Raw genomic sequence first — 21,872 nt, 5'->3', positions numbered from 1 at the left:
TTGTTCTCTGTTCTCAGACTTTCCCAGGTTGAATACAGGCCTCCAAATGAGACATGCTCTTCTAAGTCAGTCCCATAGGGAGAATTTTTTTCTCTCCATGAAGCAGTGTCTTCACATTTACCCTAAAATAGGTCCCTTTTGGGGGAGGAAGGGGAGGTGGCTTTCACGTAACATCACAAAATATGCCTGTTCTGTATCACTTGCAGATGTTTCTTATCTTTCTCACTTTTCTCTTTCTCTGGGTTTGTAACCATCAGGAGTTTATTTATGACTATGTTGTCTTTACTGGTATTAGCAACAGCTCTTAATTTAGCATCATCTGCAAACTTCATTTAAGTACCATTTGCTGTCTCTGCAAAATCATTAATAAGGATGTCAGCCATAGCATCTTGGAACATTGCTACAAACACTTCTTCATCTTCAGGAAAAAAAAGAAAGAGGGGGAGAAAGTTTTCTCTGATCCTGAAATATTGAGACCTTCTCCTTATTCGCTTGCTCTTCAAGGCCCCCCTACCTGTCTGCTGAGAGGCAGTCCACCTCTTGGACACAGACCGGCCACGTGCTGCTCCTTGTCGTGTTCTCACTGTGTTAAAATGAGTTTTCTTAAATTAATAATAAAAAAAAAAGTTCCTGGCTTGTGTTAAATCAGTGGGGAAAATGTCAAATAATTATGAAAAATTGAAATGTTGGTGTTTGGGAAGTCAGGCAAAATCGGAAGAAGAGTTTATCTCAAAATACTGATTTTGAGAGAATTTTATTTTCTTGGGTGACAGATGTGGGTAGAAAGCTGCCAGGAGAAAGGAAGAAGGGAAGGGAAGGGAAGGGAAAGCAAGAGAGACATTCATTTATCTTAACTGTGATTTGAGTGAAATTTATGTTGTTCCCTCTTTCTCTTTTTTTAATCTGTTCTGCTCAGAGCTCCCTCCATTATTCCACACCATTGAGTGGCCTAGGTTTGGGTAATAAACAAATGCCCTCCAAGCTTTCTGACAGTTTCTTCCAGATTCTTCGTTTTATTTTGAGACAGAGTTTCACTGTCACCCTCAGTAGAATGCCGTGGTGTCTCATCTCACAGTAACCTCAAACTCTTGGGCTCAAGCAATTCTCTTGCCTCAGCCTCCCAAGTAGCTGGGACTACAGGCGCCTGCCACAATGCCTGGCTATTTTTTGTGGCAGTTGGGATTGTTGGTTAGCTGGCCTGGGCTGGGTTCGAACCCGCCAACTTCGATGTATGTGGCTGGCGCTGTAACCACTGTGCTACGGGCACTGAGCCAGATTCTTTATTTTAAATCCTAGGCAAACTTTGTAGGTACAGCAGCTAAATAAGTGATCTCTTTCATGTTTTCCTGTGGCCATTCTCTTTTTTTTTTTTTATTCTAGAGAAACTCATACATGGAGATATCACTTAGGTGGAGGCTGTCTGACCTTTTCAACTCTCCAAAATCTAACTGATAAGTAGGAGCTAAGAAGGAAAGAAAAACCTCCGAGACTTCAGAACAGATAGCCCTTGCATTGAAGTACATTGGTTGTGATTTGATGCACAACTCTAGCAATTTGGTGGCAGGAGAATTTACAGAGGTGATTATGTGTGGTTTGTTTGCTGTATTTTCCCCTCCTCTCTCATTTGAAGTAGGCGGACAATTTGCAGTGTGGATAGCAGAACCTTTTTGAAGGCTAAAACCTTTTTTGCCATTTGTAATATTACTCTGGATTTTAGCTTTTCACAGTATTTCTCTGAACATTGCTGAGGGAAAGAAGGATGGTTTGCACAAAACTGGGAAGATCAAAAAAGAGCAATTATTTAGCCTAGGAAAAGGCTTGTAACCAGAAATAATGTTAAGTATGGTATTATTTCAGAAATATCAGGAGACTTGTTTTCCAGACACAAAAGCTAATTAGATCTAAGAAGTAGATGCAAAGAACATTTTTCCAGAACCTTCCTTTCTGTGGGGAAGAGGAAGAGTAGTGAGAAGGATTGTGAGGCAGTTTAAAAGAAAGCATTAGCCCGTCCGGATCTGCAGGGCTCGAGGGACATGTTCTGTGACCATGGGTAGAAAGATCCAGAGGTAAGGTGTGTGTCATGTATCTGAATAACAGATATTCCTGTGGTCTGTGCTCTCTACAGAAGGAACAGAGTTGGGCATTCGCAGGAACCAGGTGGCTGGTGTGCACTGACAGATGAGAACCCCAGGGGTTCAGTAGCAGACCTTCCTGCATCCTTGGGAGAGAAGAGTCCAGTAATGCCCAGGGTTGAAATTCTTGTCAGAAATGGCACAGGGCTTGGAGTCGTATTTAAAAGATTTGAGAGAGTAAAGGAATATGATTACTTCTTCCCATCTACATTCGTGGTCTGAGATTTATTTTTGCTATAGTTGACTATCTTGTTGCTCAATTAGCAGTAAACTAAGGAGCTGACTGGTTTACTGACTCCTGCAATGAGATTCCATCCCTGAAATGAGGGGGAAAAAGTACCCTTAGATATTTTGGGTAACAGTCAATAAAGGATCCCTGGACGCACAGTGTGTTCTAGCAAATGTGGAAGATTCTTGTCCCCAGCTGTCCCCTTTCTCCTTCTTCCTTTAAGTCACAGAGTCTATTTCCCAGCCTCTCTTACAGCTAGATGTTGCTATGTGACTACGTTTTGGCTAAAGGGATAGGAACAGAAGTGACAGGAGCAACTTTTGCTACACACCCTTAAAAATAAAGGTGCTTGAATCTGTTGCTCTCATTCCCTCTTCCTGTAGGGTAGGACAGGGACATAACAACCACCTCAGCTTTGATCATGCAGGAAATAAAAATAACCTGGAGGAATGCTGGGTACCAAGATGAAAGAAACCTGTTTCCATGAATGACCTTGTGAAGTGGAACTACTCAACAAGTCCAGACCAGCCAGGGGATTACATGAGAGAGAAATGGGTCTCTGTTTTATTTCAGCTGTTATCTATTTTGTGTCTCTTTGTTACAGTAGCTTAGCATTTGCCTTAACTTATAAAACAGATACCAATCTTTGCTTTTTAATAAACCTTCATTAAAATGTAAACATTAATGGTAATATCCTCTGTTGAAGAAGCATAGATTGAGTCTAAAAGTTTCCAAAGAAATATCTGGTGTTTGAGTCTCAGGCAATACCATATACATAAACACACAGCTTTGTACTTGAATTTTACATTTTACATATAACGAGCCACTCTGCTCTCCCTTCTCCCCCGCCCCCTCCCAATGTCATAAAATGTTTTTTGGAAACATTCTTTTGAATGGTATGACATCTGGATATCCATAATTTATTAATAAATCTCATGTTGTTAGGTATTTAAATCACTTCCGAGTTTTCATTTTATTTGTAGTGCTGCCATGAATACTTCGGTACATAAATCTTCATATTCATTTTTCATATTTTCCTAAGAATGGCATCTTAGCAGGAGGATATATATCACTTTGCTTCTGTTTGCTAACCACTCAATACCCATCCTCAAACTACTCCAATACCAAAACTCTACCTCACATACTCCAAAGAAAAAATAATCTAAAACCAGGCTTTATCTACATTTTCCCTGTGATCAAATGTATTCCTCTCTCTCTAGTATGGCCTTTGGGGCTCTCCTCAATTAGCCCACAACTCACCTTTTACAACCATGTCTTTAAATACACCTGTATATGGACGCTGCTCCAGTTCAAAGACTCCGTCCTACTCCTTAAACACTTGAATATCTCCTACCTTTACCACGTAGTCAAACTATACCTATTATCAAAGATGATACCTCTTAACATTCTCTATTTAGACCAGTGGTTCTCAACCTGTGGGTCACGACCCCTTTGTAACAATGAAGATACATCGCGGTATTAGGAAGGTTGAGAACCACTGATTTAGACTTTCCAGAGCTCACAGTCCATTTAGATATCTGCTACGATGGAACTACTGGGGGCACTCCTGTTTTTACTACATACTTGGCAACAAACCACAAATCTCACTGGCAACTTCAAATATCCCTGTATGAAATACCCTTACAGTTTGAACTTTTACACATATACTGAGTCTGCATGGGCTGCTATAACAAAGTACCATAGACTGGGTGACTTATAAACACAGATATTTATTTCTCACAGATCTGAAGGTGGGAAGTCTGAGATTAGGGTGTCAACATGCTGAGTTCTGGTGAGGAAACTTCCTGATTATAGACTGTTAACTTCTTTATTTTCTTTTTCTATTAAGAAATATAATTATGCTTGTTAATTGTCTTTCCTTTACAATGGTAATACAGAATATTCCAAGACTATTTCAGTCAAAATAGCATATTGAAAATCACACTGACACAGCAAATTATACTAATCAGGTAGTTCTCCAAAGTGAATTATCCCAATTTTCTTTCTTTCTTTCTTTCTTTCTTTCTTTCTTTCTTTCTTTCTTTCTTTCTTTCTTTCCTTCCTTCCTTCCTTCCTTCCTTCCTTCCTTCCTTCCTTCCTTCCTTCCTTCCTTCCTTCCCTCCCTCCCTCCCTCCTTCCTTCCTTTTTAAGACAAAGTCTCACTCACTCTGTCATAGGGTGCTATGGCATCATCATACCTCATAGCAAATTCAAACTCTTGGGCTTGAGCAACTCTCTTGCTTTAGCCTCCCGAGTAGCTGAGATTTACAGGGTTGTGCCACTACACCTGGTTAGCTTTTCTAATTTTTAAGTATTTTTTCTAATTTTTTGCTCTTTTTGAGGCTGGTCTCAAACTCCTGAGCTCCAGCAATCTACCTGCCTTCACCTCCCAGAGTGCTAGGATTAGAGGCATGAGCCTCTGCACCAGGCATATCCCAAGTTTAAATACCAAAAAAACATTTTCAGCACATCAAGATAAAGGTCATTTTAATGTTATTCATGGAAATTATTCTTTTTTCTGTGTATGAAAACCTTGATCAGAATAAGAATCACCAGAAAAATACTTTGCCTGCTACTTTGGATCCTCTCCTTGAAAACAGCACACATGTGGGTTGTTTCTAGTCTGCCGTCTCCTCCTCTCCCCCAGCAGTGTCGGGACTGCTGACTTCTTGTCAGTATCTTCACATGGCAGCGGGATTGAGCAAGCTCTCTGGGTTCCACCAATAAGGGCACTAATCTCACTCTCTGGGGTTCCACTGTCATGACCTAATCACCTCCTAAGAACTCCACCTCCGAATACACAGTCCTAGAGGGACAGTTCTAGACTACTCACAAACCTCTTGCCAAACTGATTCATAAGATAAACTTTTGGGCCAAGGGCAAGCAGTGTACTGACTATAGTGGTGAGAAGGATGCTGCCGGACTTAAATGAGACACAAAGTAATGAACCCTGGAGTTAAAAGTCAGATGTGTTGGATCACATTTCAATATGCAGGCAGGGAAACTAGGCAAGAGCAAAAGGATTCAGAGCAAATAATACAAGAAAGGTAAAGATGGAAGAACTTGTCCAAGGCAGGAGTCTGGTCACTTGCTTCAGTTCCTAACATCATTCCACTTGCTAATTCTAGTGTGCATGAGGTCCAGACATTGTGTCTTCTCTTTTCCTTTTTTTTTTTTTTTGAGATAGCCTATAATAAGTCATCAATTCATTTGTGCTCTCTTGAATGGGTTTCTGTTTCACGTGACCTAAAAGAATCATGAATAGCAGTATCTAACTAGGGGTCTAAGTTCTTTAATGGTAGGAAGAATAAGCTTGCCCTTTTGTCTCAACTAATGTCCTATAAATTGGTTTGGGTAATTTATTAAAAATGATTTTTGTCTCTTTATAATCTGTTACTCTATTATAATGATATACTCTCCCTAAATATACTATATCATTCTATATATTCCTCCAACTTCAACATTTATAGGGAACTGGCTGTATTTGAGCTTCCGTTCTGTCATTTATTAGCTGTGAGATCTCAATATAAAGGGAGAAGATTATACCAGAAAACTTCTGGAAAGCTGTTGACACTGTGGGGTTTGAAAACCATGATTAACCACCAGGAAAAGAAATTTGAGTTAGTGGCCTAACAATTACATTCATAGTTTTCCCACTGAGCAAGTTCCATGTATAAAATAAAAATATAGAATTTTTAATAAAACTGATCTTATTCATAGAGCAAATGAAAATATTTACTACATTTGGGATTGGAAGATATAGCATGCTGTTTAGATAGGATATGTTTATGTAACATAACATTTAAGGGAAAACAAGATAGATGTAAAATTGGAAGGTAATTGGGACATGGTTACTAAATAAAATTTAAAAAATCAAAGACAGAAAATAAGATATGTAAGGTAGGCATTGCCCAGCTCTGTTATGAAGGCTCATATTTCACAGGTATTTTTATTTGGGGAGAGTAATAAGAAGAGCTCATAGTTATGGAGTACTTACTATGTTCTCTGCATTGTACTTACTTTCTGCATGCATTAAATAAGCCTTTAAACAGTTCCACAGTGTGAATTCTGTAATATTTTCCATTTTACAAAAGAAATTGAGATTTAAAGAATAACATTATCCTTCCCAAGTATTTGAACACAGATGGTCTCTCTGACTTATATTCATGTCAAATGACATCACTTCATTCAAACCTCTCTCCTGACATGTAAGAATGAACAAGAACAATATATTCTCATATATAGCGTGGTGTTTCTTTTTCACAACTGCTAATGCAGGACCTCCAGAGCTTTGTCAAGTTCAGCCTAGTTATTTCTAGCAGTGCCCAGGGAGTGTTTCACATGTGTTAATGACCAAATCTGATTGGTCATGATGGGGTGCTGCAATTACTTGGGGTCAGATAATTGAAAGGATTCACAGGATTCTAACAAGGTATATTCATGAAAGATTTATTACAAGGAAAGGCTACACAGCAACAGGAGCATGAAAATGTTAAGCAACCCTGCGAAGGCCTGGAACACCTGAGCACAGTGCCTTTTAGTTGCACAGACTATATTCTGCCTCAGGATCATGATCCACCAACATAAGAATGACACACCTGTCTCAGGGAAGCTGAGGCCCAACTTTATTGGGAGGTCTTTCATATTTCACTCATCAAAGAGCCAACATCAGGATGAGTGAACAGATAAACCAGGTGTGGACTATTAATCCATACATTTACACTAAGCAGTAGAGTCAAAATGGTACCAGGTGTCTCCAGGGGGAATCCCAGGCCTTAAACAGCACATTATAAATCATTAGCCAGTACATTCATTCCTAGGTTGGCCAGGGGTTCGTATCGTGGCTCCAGGCATCCCTGGAGATGCCTGCAGACAAGCTGTAACTTCATCTTACTTCTATGTGGATTTGTAATTTAACACATTCTTTCCTTGTGCTACCTATTGCTGTCCGATAAACTCTCTGTACAGAAAGAAATATTCTTAATTTGCAGCATTCAATAGGGTAGCCACCGGTGACTACTGCACACTTGAAATACAGCTAGTGTGACTGAGGAAGTGAATTTTCAATTTTATTTAAGCTTAAATAGGCATGTGTATACACTGGACAGTGCAGGCATAGTCCCCTCCTTGCTGGACACTGCTGTATATTTTGGGCATCATGAATCTGCTGGGGGTCACCAGGGCTTCCAGCTACCAGCTGCCTCAGGTAGGCATTGCTGTTTCTTCTGTTAGGTATGGCTCTGCAGTACGAAGGGCTGTGTGTGCTGCTGGGTGTCACCGTGTGTGGAAGACACTGTTGACTGTTTATCCAACAGCCATTACACACCTCTACTTGCTTACTGGCAGAACCTGCCTACCACTCTAGTAAAGGAAAATCTCAGCTTAGACTTTTCCCATCCCCCTTTGCATTTACAGCATGAACACAGGACCCAACCCTGGTGAACGCAACCTGGAGGGGCATCTGCCTTAGTTGTATACATACAATGGATGGAGGGTTGTGTTCTCCCCCCAAATCACATGTGACTATTCTACCCCTTAGTGTGAGTGTATTAGGAAGAGGGGACTTTTGGGGATCATTAGGTCATGAGGGCACAGTCCTCATAAACAGCATTAGGGCTCCTATAAAAGGGACCCCACAGAGTTCTCTCCCCTTTCTTTGCCTTGTGAGGATCCAAGAAGTCTGTAGTCTGGAACCAGAAGAGTTTCCTCTTCTGGAAACTTTATTTTTAAAGTTTCTTTCTTTATTCCTCTGGAATAAAACAGGTGCCTGGGAGAAAACAACTCCTTTCTTCAGGCAGACACTGGGGCAGTGGCACCTGCTGTGGGATTGCACAGGGACAACTTCTAAGGACAGAGTCAACATCTGAGAATGCTATCACGGAAGGGGCCTGGTTGGTGATATGGTTGCATGACAGAACCAATCCTCAAAATACAGACGTCCCAAATTTTTGTTACATTTCTTTTTCCCAGAGACAGCATCTCACTCTGTCATGGAGTGGAGTGCTGAAGCCCAGTCATAACTCACAGCAGCCTTGAACTCCTGCCCTCAGCCTCTGGAGTCATAACTGGGACCACATGCATGCACCACTACGCATGGCTGAATTTTAGATTTTTTGTAGAGTTGAGGGTCTTGCTATTTTGCCTAGGCTGGTTTCAAACTCTTGGCCTCCAGTGATCCTCTTGCCTCTGCCTCTCCAAGTGCTGGCATTACATGAATGAGCCACCATGCATGGCCTCTTTACATTAAATAATAAAATCTTGCTTCAAACAGCTCATAGTGCTGTTAGTTGTAGCTCCTCTCTCCAAAGACAGGCTGCATGGTCGGCTTTGGTAGGAAACATTATAAATTGATAGCACTATATTTAACTCTGAATTTCTCTTACTGAGGCTTTGTTACTTAACAAAAAAAAACTTTAAAAGAAAAAGTGTATGGGAAGCAAGAAAATGGAGAACCCATTGAGGGTCACCACAAACCCTTCTAGGAAGCTTGACCAGCAGGATCTCACCTGGGGGTAGAAGCAGTCAGTGTGAGAGGATGTTGGAACACTAAGGGAGAAAACAAAGAGTTTTCTGATGGACACATAGGTTTTTGGTTCTGCTGTTATATTTTAATTTTTTAAAAATCCATCCTGTTTTAATTTCAATACATATTCTTCTTTTTCTCTGAGGATAGTCAATGATAGTTTTCTTTTTTCATTTTTTAGATGATAGTTTTCTTTTTTCATTTTTTTCTCTTTCTTCTATAGCCTCTATACTCCATGTATTTTTTTTTTTTTAATTCTTATTTTTTCTGGGCTCTGATTTCCATATCGATTGCTGGCTCAAATGCTGGTGATCCTTGACTCATATTTAATGTAGATCATTAAGGAGTTGTTCAAGGTTTTCTGTCTGTGAGTGGGCTTGCCACAGTGGGCTTCTCTATGAAGTGATCTGACAGGGTCTTTTTCTGGAGAAATCCTACCTATCAGTGTCTCTAAAATCTTGTCTCCAGGGCTGGTCTGGTTCTCCGGGGAAGGCTTTTCCAATACCTGGGACAGGGGTATAAATAGGACTAACACCTTAGTTCAATGGGCTGGGAAGTCTCAACATTTAAATGTTCATTTTTTCTTATTAACTCTATCCAGCCATCAGCTAAGTCTACCATTTCAATCTAAAGACCATTTGTCCCTTTGTTTTCTTCCTACGGGCGGGAGGGGCACTTGCACAGTGGCACAGACAGGCATGGGATCTGGGCAGCACCTGCTGCTGGATTTCTGGATGGCAGCTCAGCTCCATCACTCTTCCCGCTCCCTCCGCCCCTCTGCCTCTTCTGCGTCCTCTCCTACTGCAGGGGCTGGACGCTTAGAAACTATATTTCCAGAATCGCTTGCTGCTCATGCTCTGCATTTAAGTCTGCTAACAAGACGCACACCTACAAGATTGGGGAGTCATAGGAAAGGCAGAAACCATGTGATTGCCCTCGGACAGCAGCAGTAGGTAATATTGTGTACTTCAACAAATATAAAATTTTACAGCTGGGTATTTCCTTTCAAATCACTTGCCATGATGGCTCAGGTAGCTGTATTCATCTCCGCCAATTTCCTGAAGTTCCTGCAACCTCCTGACTCTCTCTGAGCTGACAGCCAATCTGAGTGGCAGCCACGGCTTTCCTTGACCTGCTTCTGCAGTCCTTCCAACTGGAGTTTTAGAAGCAGCTAATTCTCTGTGTTAAATCCCTTCCTGACTGGTACAGTCTAAGCGCACTTGGCATGGACTTCCAACCGGTTCTTCTGTTCTTAGCCTTACCTTTCCCTGACTTCTACGGGTAACTGCTCAGCTTTCTTCATGCCAGATTTTCTCAGATTTGATAAATCGATTACCACATACACATGCTTTCCAGACTCTACTGAGGCCATTGTTTCCCCTGTATCTCTCTTGGTTCTTGGGGAATTATGGCTTTTATACAAATTCATTTTCTGTCTGAGATTTTATAATGAGTTATTAGGAGGAGGCAAAGGAATTCAGTCCTGCACTCAGCCCATCGCTATTCTGGAGCAACTCCCCTGTTCAGTCTTTAGCACTGTCTCATGTGGACACTGGCCACCTCTCCAGCTTCGTTTTGTACCACTTTCTCCTTTATTTCAGCTACCTTGACTTTGGCTGATAGTCCTTGAGCTCACCAAGGTCTTTCCTGCTTCAGAAACATTTGCATATGCTGCTACTTGTTTCTGGTCCTTCTTCTTTACTCATTTCCAGACAACTTGTCTCTGCTCTTCCCGTCTCTCAGAGGGAACTTCCTGGAAGACACACACATGCAAATTGGGTTATTTTTTCCTTCATAGAACATAACTTTTTCTCTTTATTGCTGTTATGTTTTATAGTCATATTTGTTTCTTTAACGTCTGTCCCCCTTTTAACAGTATAAACTTTATACTTAATAGACACAATCAGATCTTCATTAAGATTGGAATAAATAAAGAAAAATAACTTTTAAGACTTTTAAGAAAACTTAGAAAAAGAGGACATTATGTATTGTCTGGCCTTCCTGCTGAGATAGCAGCAATCTCACTCAAGTAGGAGGGCTGTTACAAAAGATCAATTTTTTTTAAAAGACTTACCCTCAAAATATAAATTTTCCCATCTGTTTAATTCTACAAACTATCATCAAGAAAAAAAGAACAGGACCAATTTATAGGCTACGAGGCTTAGTATCCCCATAAGCCTTTTCTTTCTTATTTTTTTTCCTTTAATAGAAGAAACCTATTCATTTTCTTTTTCATTCCCTCAGGCCTGAGCCTGCTGAAAAAACTTCCTTAATAGTGTTCAAATGAAAAAAAAGAGAGAAAGAAAAAAGAAAAGTGATGAGAAAATTAATATAATGAAATAATCAATGCAAATGACATTCCATTGTCCAGAAAAACCCTCAATCAGCTCTCTTAGAATTACTGAAACTGAGGGGTAATTGTGGTTTAATCTCTAATTGTAAGATCAAGGCATGCTGTCAGAAGTCCTGCCAACATTAAATAGATATTTTATGGTACTCATTTTAAGGTGGAATTTTTAAGAAATCGAAAACCATTTATCAAAAGCATAAATCATTCACACCAAGTATTAACTGAAAATCCTTAAATTTGGTAAAACTAAAATTTATATTCATCATCAAATCACAGTCCTCTATGCCTTATTTTTCAAGAATCTTCAAAAGCAGGAAAAGTTCACAAAATTCATTCAAAAATTATGATTTCAAATTACATCCTTATCTTATGACTGAGTTTGGAGCATTATCCCCACAGCTAAAAGATCAGAGGTTTTCTTGTGGTGGAGAAGAGAAAGAAATTTATGTATAGCATTGATTCTATGAAAGTATGAAACGATATATCCATTGTTTAACTTCTCCTATGTGGTTTGGGAAAATAATTTGGTAGCATCTGATGTATGCTGATCTATAGTAGTAGCAGTGTACAGGTTATAAAATGTTTTCTCATACTCATCTTGCAATAATTTTTACGTTTAAAATTATTTCTTAACCTCCTTAGACCTTGTAAGATGACATAATTGGGCTAAGCAATCATTATGGTTCTTTCCAGCTTTGATTCTATTATGTCCTCAAACTGTGACTCTGCCTAATCGCAAGCACGGCTCAGTAAATCCCCTTCCGCTGTGTGTTTCTGTGTTTGTCTCCGTCACTTTGGTGTTCTCCCAGAAGACACGTCTAAGGGCATGCTGATTAAATTAGTCAAATTAACTCTTTGCCTGACTCCATCCTCATTAGGCTAATGAACAGACTTAGGAGTACATCTCTGTGTCTCAGTTGTCTCAGGTCACAGACACTGTCACTGGAAGCACCCGTGAAAAGTTGTAATTGTGACACTCTTTAGGAGTTTTTAGCTGACAGCTCATTTTCCATCCTTTCTCAAGAGGGAGCATGGAGCTCTGCTGAGCAGAAGCTGTAATGTGTTGGGCGATCTCATTTCCCCGCTGGGTCGTTGTTAAAGGAGGTGTAATTTCGTTTCCTCCCCTGGAAAGAGTTTCTTGGGTAGGCAAGTGTGAGGGATGTTGAGCAAGTATTAATCGAAGGGTCGAAGGAGGATCTTCTTATAACCACAGGGCGTTGGTCGTGAAGTGATCGATCTTAATGATGAAGTAGCCATGTGAGCAGCTGCTCTACAGATTTGTTTATGATTAAGTGTGTATTTGTGAGTAAGGGATGGGAGAAGGTGACTTGGAGATAGAACGGGGAGGAGGACAGACCAGGAAGGGAGAAAACAATCAGTTTCAAAGGTTGAGTGCCCAGTGTCTTTTGATTCTAAAAGACATACTTCCCCTGTCCAAATTATACATCAGAATATTTGTTTGATTAGAGGACTTTTCTTTGCTTTCTTTTTTTTTTTTTTTTTTTGAGAGAGTCTCACTCTGTCACCCTGGGTAGAGTACCATGACATCATTGTAGCTAACAGCAACCTTAAACTCTTGGGCTCAAGCGATCCTCTTGCCTCAGCCTCCTGAGTGCTGGAACTATAGGTGCCTGCCACAAAACCTGGTTTTTCTATTTTTAGTAGAGCTGGGAGTCTTACTCTTGCTCAGGCTGGTGTCCAACTCCCTGAGCTCAAACAATCCACCCTCCTCAGCCTCCCAGAGCACTAGGATTATAGGCAGGAGTCACTGCACTCAACTGATTGGGTGACATTTCATATACATATTAAGCATGAGTGTAAAAGTTTTACATTGGCCAAATGATTTTTTAATGTGTAGGTGCATTTATAAAACTTAAAATACTGAGAATTGATAGCAAAGTGGCTAGCACATGATAGGGACCAAGTGCCTGGTTTTGAGTGGACAGGACGCTGAACGGTAGTTACAGTTAGATACTACAGCTGACAGAGTGCCAGTGGGACTCATGGTGGCCCAATAGCTTCCTCTGGCTCAGCAAATAGTACCAATGAAGATACAGAAATACCCCAGGGATTACAGTCCATTTATCATGGAAGCTCTTTGTGTATTTTCTAGAAGGAAAAAAAAATATGCTATCTCTTGACTCTGTGAGCCTTGAGTGAGGCAGAAGTTTCTCTCTTTGGGGCTCCCAGGGGTATAATTGCATTACTACATGGGCCCAGAATTAGGAAATGTGAATAGTCACGCACCACACGATGACATTTTAGTCAATGCAATCATACCGACCTCATATATGATGGCTGTCCCATTAGATTTTAATACTGTATTTTTACAGTGCCTCTTCTATGTTTAGCTGTGTTTGGATACAGAAATACTTAGTATTGTGTTACAATTGCCTACAGTATTCAGTATAGTAACATGCTGCATAGATTTGTGGTGTAGGTGCAACAGGCTATGCTGTATGGCCCAGCTGTGCAGTAGGCTACACCAAGGTTTGTGTAAGGACATGCTCAGATGTTTGCACAATGAAATTGCCTAATGGCCTTTCTCAGCACACAGCCCTGGTAAGTGACGCATGACTCTATATACAACCAGCAAATCTCTAATATTCTGGAAGCTATGAGAAAACGACAAGTCTTTGAAAAACATTAGACATTTAAAAAAAAACATTATGGCTTTGTAGCTAACATTTTCCTTTTTTTTTTTTTAGTGCAAATCTTGACACTTCCTAGTTGTGTGACATTCCTGTCTCCGGGCTCAGAGCATTGGTCTGTAGAGCCTGGGGCTGCTGCACTTATGATGCTGTGGAGGCTGAGAAAGTTGTCTTTGGTGAACTGTAGCAGATCCGGGGAGTATCTAGCACAATTTCTGTATCAACTAAGTGTAAGTTTCTACATTTTCTAACTTTGTATTTGCCCAGATCTTGCCAAAGTGCTTAGCAATTATGGAACACCGAACTTCCTCTTTGCAGTAGGGATCAGGCTTACTACGGAGGGAAGTACCCTGGGAAAATAAAACCTGTTGGTAAGGAACTCTTCTTTGTCACCATGCTGCTTCGGATTTCACCAGCAGATTTATGTTCTGGCTCTACACCTTACCATCTGTCTGTTTTTATCATCAGTCTCCTCAACTGTAAAATGGGGATAATTAAAACCACCTACATCATAAGGTCACTGCGCAGGGTACATGAAATAATCCGTGCAAAATGCTTCATGTACTCCCCAGCACAGAAAACACTCAGGAAATGTCAGCCGCAATTACAAATGTAGCCCACTGGAGATCGGGTTGGAGAAGTTCCTTGAATGTCAAAGTTTTACAGTGATTCATGGCATGACATTTTTATTTAATACAATACAACTTTTTAAGCTTGATAGGATAAAATCCTCCTAGCCAAGAGGAGGCCCCAAAGCTATTGCAGGCTCAAGAGACTAAAATGGTTCCTTAAAGATTGACATCAATGTTGTTACTCTTGAAAAATAAGGAAGGTACTCTATTTTTCTCCATGGGGACAAAGGGCTATCCCAGAAAACTGGCTTAAACCCTACGGTATAACTGAGTCTGCTGAAGTACCTCTTTGTGCAAACACCAGCCAATGCCTACCCAGAGGGCGCAGAGGAATGAACTTTTAAGGGGGTTCCTTGAGAACACCTTCCAAGCCCAAACAATGAGGCCCAGAAGTTTAAGAGTACAGAGAGCAAACTCAGGGAGCCGTGAGAAAGAATTGTTGGCAACAATGAGGTGCAGCCTAAGAACCTGGAAATAGAAGTAAGATGACCTTGCAGGTGTTTGTATGAAACAAATATTTACATAGCAGAGCAAAGACATAATTACCTGAAAGAGGCAGAATCTCTCACAGGCCAAACTTGAAGGTAAAGTATTCCTATGGTGAAAGGAAAAAAGATATTTCGATCTGAAAGCTGGTGGATCAGTAGTCTAGCAGAGATGGGCTTTCCATCTCTAGCCGTGCCTAGAAGACTGGTTTCCTGAACTGTGATCTCAAGGACTCAGCCTGAGAGTCCGAGCACCTGACTACAGCAGCCATTCAGAACAGGCAATATGCTTCTGACTTCATATCCAGCAAGCAATTTCTGGGTGGGCTGTGGCCTGGCCAGATCCTATAAAGGGGGCATTGTATTTTTGATTGTAAGTAAGTCAGCATTCTGGCTTTCTTACATCAGACTTGTGAATTGGGTTGATGTAAGTTATTTCCCTAAGTACATACAGATATTAACTCTGCATGTACTGACCACTGGGTTTTTGACCTCCATATTCAAGACCCTGGGTGATTGATTACTCTGAGATGGCTTTTCTCAGGAAGTATTAGAATTGGGGGCAGGGCACACACACAATTTTATTATTATTATTATTGTAGACAGAGTCTCACTTTATCACCCTGGGTAGAGTGCGTGGTGTCACACAGCTCACAGCAACATCCAACTCCTGGACTTAGGCAATTCTCTTGCCTCAGTCTCCCAAGAAGCTGGGGGTACAGGTGCCTGCCACAATGCCCGGCTATTTTTTGTTGTTGTTGTTGCAATTTGGCTGGGGCCAGGTTTGAACTCTCCACCCTCGGTAAATGGGGCTGGTTCCCCTATCCACTGAGACACAGGTGCCGCCCCCCCCCCCAATTTTTAAAAACAGGAAATGTTGTTCTGTCTTCTTCAAAGTGCAATGTGCATGTGACATTACTGTAAGGGAATATCAAAGTCTTGATCAATGCAGGTAGTGTTAATACTGTGCTGCCATCATCCCTGAAATACTTGTGAAGAGGTTTAAAACTTGCCTCTGAATTTAAGCTTCTTCCTGAAGTCTTTCAAGTGCTGAAAATGAAAATGTCTATAACAGGACTTTCTCACATTCAATAAAAATGCAAAGTCTTCCCTTCAAGAAAAAAAATCTCAACTTGCTATTTTTTTGTTTCAGTTTTTTTTTTATTAAATCATAGCTGTGTACATCAATTTGCTATTTTTAAAGTGAGAATGTGTTAAAATAAACTTCGGAAGACAATAAAACTAATCTCAATGACATATTTTGCTGTAGATGAGGAGCTTTGAGCAAATGTGAGAATAAACCCTGGCACCATTCGTCATTGATCAATAAACACTAATAATGCTGTAGGTTTATAAGGGCTTTCAATATTTCTAAACTTGTTTTACTTCTTTCATATCATTTGATATTCATAACAACAGTGAGGTTGTAGGGAAGGGAATATTATTACTTGAAAACTGGAGAAACTAAGAGACCTGGAGGTTACAGGGCTTCCCCAACATCCAGTGGCTGGTGGGAGAGTAGAGAGGAGACTAAAGCTTGCCTGTGCTCCTTCTGTGCTCCCCTCTGATGCACGGCCTGTCTGCTCCTGCTTACATTGGCTGCTGACAACAATCATGGCTGCAGAACGGATGGCAGAACAATGTGCACAGTCAGGAACAATGAATAGATTGTGCTGCAATCTGTTCCCTTCCTGTCTCCTGTTGTATGTCCATAGTCATAGCTGGGAAACCTTCTGCCCTAATAATCACTAAGACTATTTTGTCAGGACTGTGCTCAATTAATGTGATAACATTGACTCTTTATCTTGCATTGTTTTTCCACAAATTGTGATGAAAGCAAGTATATCTCTGATCAGTTCCCTATTTCTACATTTTTTCAAGAATGGTTAGCCAGGGATAGAAGTCTAGTTTGTTGTCATGGAAAAAGTTTGATTCCCACAGAGGCATCACATCTGTAATTCTGGTCTTTTCATTATAGCCTCAGATAAAAAATATCGCCTTATCCTTTCCAGTGCAGCTCTCAAAATGGCTATGTATTCTTTTATAAACCCTTTTTACTTTGTTGCAGCTTCCTTCTGAGACTTCCTGTTTTTCAATGATTCTCTTCTGGATGGATGAAAATGCTAAAGCATTTTTCTTTTTCATCAGATCTGTTCTCTTCAAATCCCTCTGCTGCCTTTCCAAACCACATTTAAACTTTGTGGGATTTTTTTTTTTCCTTTTAGATCCCTATCAAACTGAATTTTTAAACCAATCAAAAGAAATAATAACTATAATATAACTCCTCAATTTTCAACTATAAATAATTCTGGCAATGAGAAGGAAAAGAAAATTAAACTACTGAATGCATTTCCATACCATGCTGGGAGGAACAGCTATAGACAATTATTAGATTCTTCTCTGTAAATGTCTTACTACAGAACCTGGCAGTTGGCTAAGTTTTCTTTTGCCACCCAAAGGGTGTGAATTATCTAGCCAAAAATTTTTATAGAGGTAAATATGAATCAAAGGGAGAGAGAGGGAGAGAGAGAGATAGAGCGCATACGTGTAAAAGAGTGGAGAAAGAGAAAGCGCTTCTCAGCTCAAGCTGGTGCTATCACTAGTCTGACATGATATTTTGCATAGAAGGATCTGGCAGGATTTTTCTGTATCTATAGAAGCAGGAAGCTCTGAAACTTTCCCACCTCTTTAGAATAACATGGGATGGATCTGGCTCCCACAGTTCCTGTGTTTATCCCAAAGACTAGGAACCGATGACGTGTAAGGAACAACCCCAGAATCCTTTACTGGAGCCTTGTAGTACAAAAATTGAATTTTAATTCCTGCCCTATTTTGATAATGTGCCATTGATTGAACAAAATGATCAAAGCTCTCCACAAGGTATTGTAAGTGTTTCTAGAAGGAGTAACACAGGATATTATCCTTTGAGACAAATACCCTGTGGTGTTTTCTGTAAATGTGGCTCAGTCAAGGCCTGTGGATCTTGACTCCCTGATATCTGGAACTATTACAGGAAGTCAGGGGTGGGTGGGGGATGGCTTTAGTAAACATTAGCCCATGCTGAATCAACAGGAATGTTGAACCTGATACCCCAATGCTCAGGATAGAATGGAGTTTCAATCATGTCAGGCTCTCATTAGCAGGTACTAAATGCAATAAGCTCTGGATTTGCAGCATTGCTTTATGGAAAATGACATAAATCAGAAATTAACTTTAAGACAAAGTGCAATTTTGACAAAAGTACATTACAATTAGCATTAACTGTATTGATTGGTCTATAACGCAGCACTGTTTACAAATGCAATCTAGACGCACCTGTTCTTCTGTAACTGCTTATTTAGGTAGAAGTTTATGAGTTTTCTATGCTAAGTGTCTTGCCTTAAATCTTTTCTTTCACGTTAGGAAATAGAAATACAAAGCTTTCTCCCTTATAAATACAGACCAGAAAGAGATCGATAGAATGCTAGTACTATGTTTTTTGAGATTAATAGATGCTAATAAAATGAGGTGATAAAATTGCTAATTGGATTCAGAAGGTAGAACTGGGGCAAGGAATATTTTTAAAAGGGTTTTAAAAACTTATTCTTTTTATTGGGAGGAGGTGGATTGGAGGACACTCCTTCTATTGGAGTCTGGAATGGCTTAAATTTCTTTGGAAAATCCCTACTTCTCATTTTGTGTAATCCCATATTTGTAACCTCCTTAGAGCAGGGTTCTCCACTGTCTCCCATTTTCTTTTCTGTTGCAAAATGACAGGGTCTCAAATTACTTAATTTCAATTGATATTATTTTATCTAGAAAGCTGCAAGAAAGCAACAGGCAGTATTTATTTATACCTTTACTATTTTATTGTTAGTGCCCCTGTACCTTCCAACTGGAACCAGGACAAATAAACATTTCCTATTTGTCAGCTTTCCCAGCGGTACATTGGGAACATTCCCTAGGACTGCCTTCACACGTGTCTCCATCCACACATCTGTGTCTTACAGAGAATAATATTTTGTCAACAGTTGGAGGAATTTTAATAAAAATTGCTGTAACTTTGATTTTAAGATAGAATGTAAGGAAATACATTTAGTTTCATGCTTAAAAAATTATGAGGCTTTTATTAACACACTTATTTGTAGAGAAATTCATCTCTGAATATTTAGTAGATGGAAAGCTACTAAAGACTATAATGAATAAGTCTTAACCACCTTTGTATTGGCCACAGCATCTAATAAGAGGCTCGAGTCCTTTACCTGGTAATCTGTAATCTTCTTGTTTCAAAAAAGTATTTCAGGTAGATTACAATAAAAGCCATATATAAATCAGGATTGCTAAAGGTTAAAAAAAAATTTGTTAAGTGGGAAGGAGAATTATACCCTCAAATATAGGCTAATATTGACTTTGACAATTCTGAGTTGAATTTGAGTTTTTTTTTCTTGGCCGGTGCTGGGTTTGAATCCGCCACCTCTGGCATATGAGGCCGGTGCCCTACCCCTCTGAGCCACAGGCGCTGCCCAGACTTTGACAATTCTAACCCTAAGAAAATATGATGGGTAAATATTTCTCATTATCAAATGCAAGAAAGTAAGTCATTTTTGACAAGAACAACAAGCTTTTACTGATAAAAGAATCTGAAATGGATCCATCATATGAATCTGTATAAAAGATATTGAACTACTTGAAGTGTATCTTGAAGAGCAGTTGTTAAAAAAGCAGAAATGTTCTTGGGATGATTATTTCTTATATTGATATTCGAAGGAAAAAAAACTCTGCTTGCTTACTATTAAAATGTAACTCAATAGTCACCATGAACAAAAATGTTGCATGGAAAGATTGTCATATCCTAGAAATTAGATGGCTGCCTAGAGAGTTACATAAACAAAGAATAGCTGGAAAGAGTTCAGCATAACAACAGCAGGTACAAAAATAAACTCAGGCAAAAGCTGTGCTAAACAAAAGCTTTGCCCTGGCAAGCAGCCAAGGGAAGTTACTCAGACTAGGCAGAGTCTTTCCTGAGAAACTTCTGCTTACTGGTTAGGAACCTTTTCCCTCAAATAGTAAGCTTTTCATTTTATCTAAGAATTCTGCCCAGAGCAACATTTGTCAGGCTCTACCTCACTCACCTCACCCAGATCTAGACAACAGGGAAAGAAAGAGCTCTTTCTTATCTCAGCACATTAGCCCAGGCAACTTCCTTTGTTAGAAACCTCTCTAACCCATCTCCAGCCCCAGCGGGGCCCCAGGCCTACTGATTAGTGCAGGCGTACTTTCTGGGTAAATATTACTTCCTTTAGGAAATCTCTGACTGCCCAAATCTGAGCAACGTATCCCCAGATGGGTGATTGTTATCCTTGGCTACACATTAGAATCACCTAGTATGCCTCTGAAACACGCCAAGGCCCTGTCTCCACTTTGGGAAACTTCAGCTGGGAACAGGTTCTGCTGTCATTGGCCTGAGTAAGGAACAGGCACAGAGAGTTTCTGAAGTTCCCCAGGTGAACCTAATGATTGAGCCGCACTAAGAACCTCTGTTCCATATGAGCATCAGCCCTCTGATTTTCCCTTTCACCACACTTACCCATTCAATGTAATTCAGTCTCATTTATTGAGCATCAGCTGTGTGCAAAGGCTAACTTGGGGAACAATCAGTGAATAAAACAGACAGGATCACTACCTTTATGGAGTTTACAGGAAGACAAATCCTGAGCAAGTTCTTTCTTTAGAGACAGAGCCTCAAACTGTCCCCCTGGGTAGAGTGCTGTGGCATCACAGCTCACAGCAACTTCCAGCTCCTGGGCTCAAGCAAGTCTCCTGCCTCAGCCTTCCAAATAGCTGGGATCACAGGTGCCTGCCCCAATGCCTGGCTATTTTTTGGTTGCAGCCGTCATTGTTGTTTTGGTAGGCTCGGGCTGGATTCAAACCCACCACCTCAGGTGTATGTGACTGGCACCTTAGCCACTTGAGCCACAGGCCCCGAGCCCTGAGCAAGTTCTTTATTGTGATAAATATATAAAGGGAAGAATCACAAGGTACAGTGGGAAGCTGTAACAGAAAAAGTAATCTAGGGCAGTAGATTGAATCATCTTTTTCAATTCTTGACACAAACTCTGCATTAGAATTATACCTCTATATCCTTTGTAATGCTTCTCCACAATGGGCACTTTCCTGCTCCTTTGCCATTGAGCTTGGTCATGTGATTTGGCTGGGCCAATGGGAAGTAAGTGACCTCATGGAGCAGAGGCTATTTAACCTTCTGTGCTCCAGGAATCCATCATGCCAGAGAGCACGCTCTGAGAAGCCTGTGCCCCAGAATTAACGCACATGTCTTAGACTGAACCCAACTCCCAGTGAGGCGCCACACCCAGCCAAAAATCAGTCTGAAGTCTAGATTGAGGAAACTACCGAGAACCAGCAGACCTCGGGGTATGATAATGAACGCTTATTGTTGTAAGTCACTGAGTTTGGGGAGTTTGTTGTATAGCATTACTGCTGCAATAGCTAACTTACAGACGGGTTTGGGACTCAGACCACTCTGCATTTGCCTAAACAAATCACATTTACCTTGTTTATCGTTGTATTTCCTATTCCTATCACATTCTGGTAAATGTAGCAGATGCTGAAAAAAATATGTGTTGAAGGAATGAAAATATCATTCCTGACCCTGAAGAGCTCCTAGGCTAGTGTGTGAGACAGTTCTGTGAACAACTAGTTGTAATGTAAAGTGATAAATGTGGTGATAGAAGAGCTATGATAGCATGGCGGTGGAAAGCCTTCACGAGTGGTGTTAGCTACACCAGGGACGTGTCAAAGAACAGGCACCCAGATTTGAACATAAAAACGATTCTACCCATCAGAAGCTTTTATGAAGCTTGCTGGTACAAA

The sequence above is a fragment of the Otolemur garnettii genome, unplaced genomic scaffold (assembly GCF_000181295.1).
Source record: "Otolemur garnettii isolate 467f Iridium unplaced genomic scaffold, OtoGar3 scaffold00040, whole genome shotgun sequence".
NCBI lineage: Eukaryota > Metazoa > Chordata > Mammalia > Primates > Galagidae > Otolemur > Otolemur garnettii.
Note: the sequence above shows the minus strand (reverse complement) of the source record.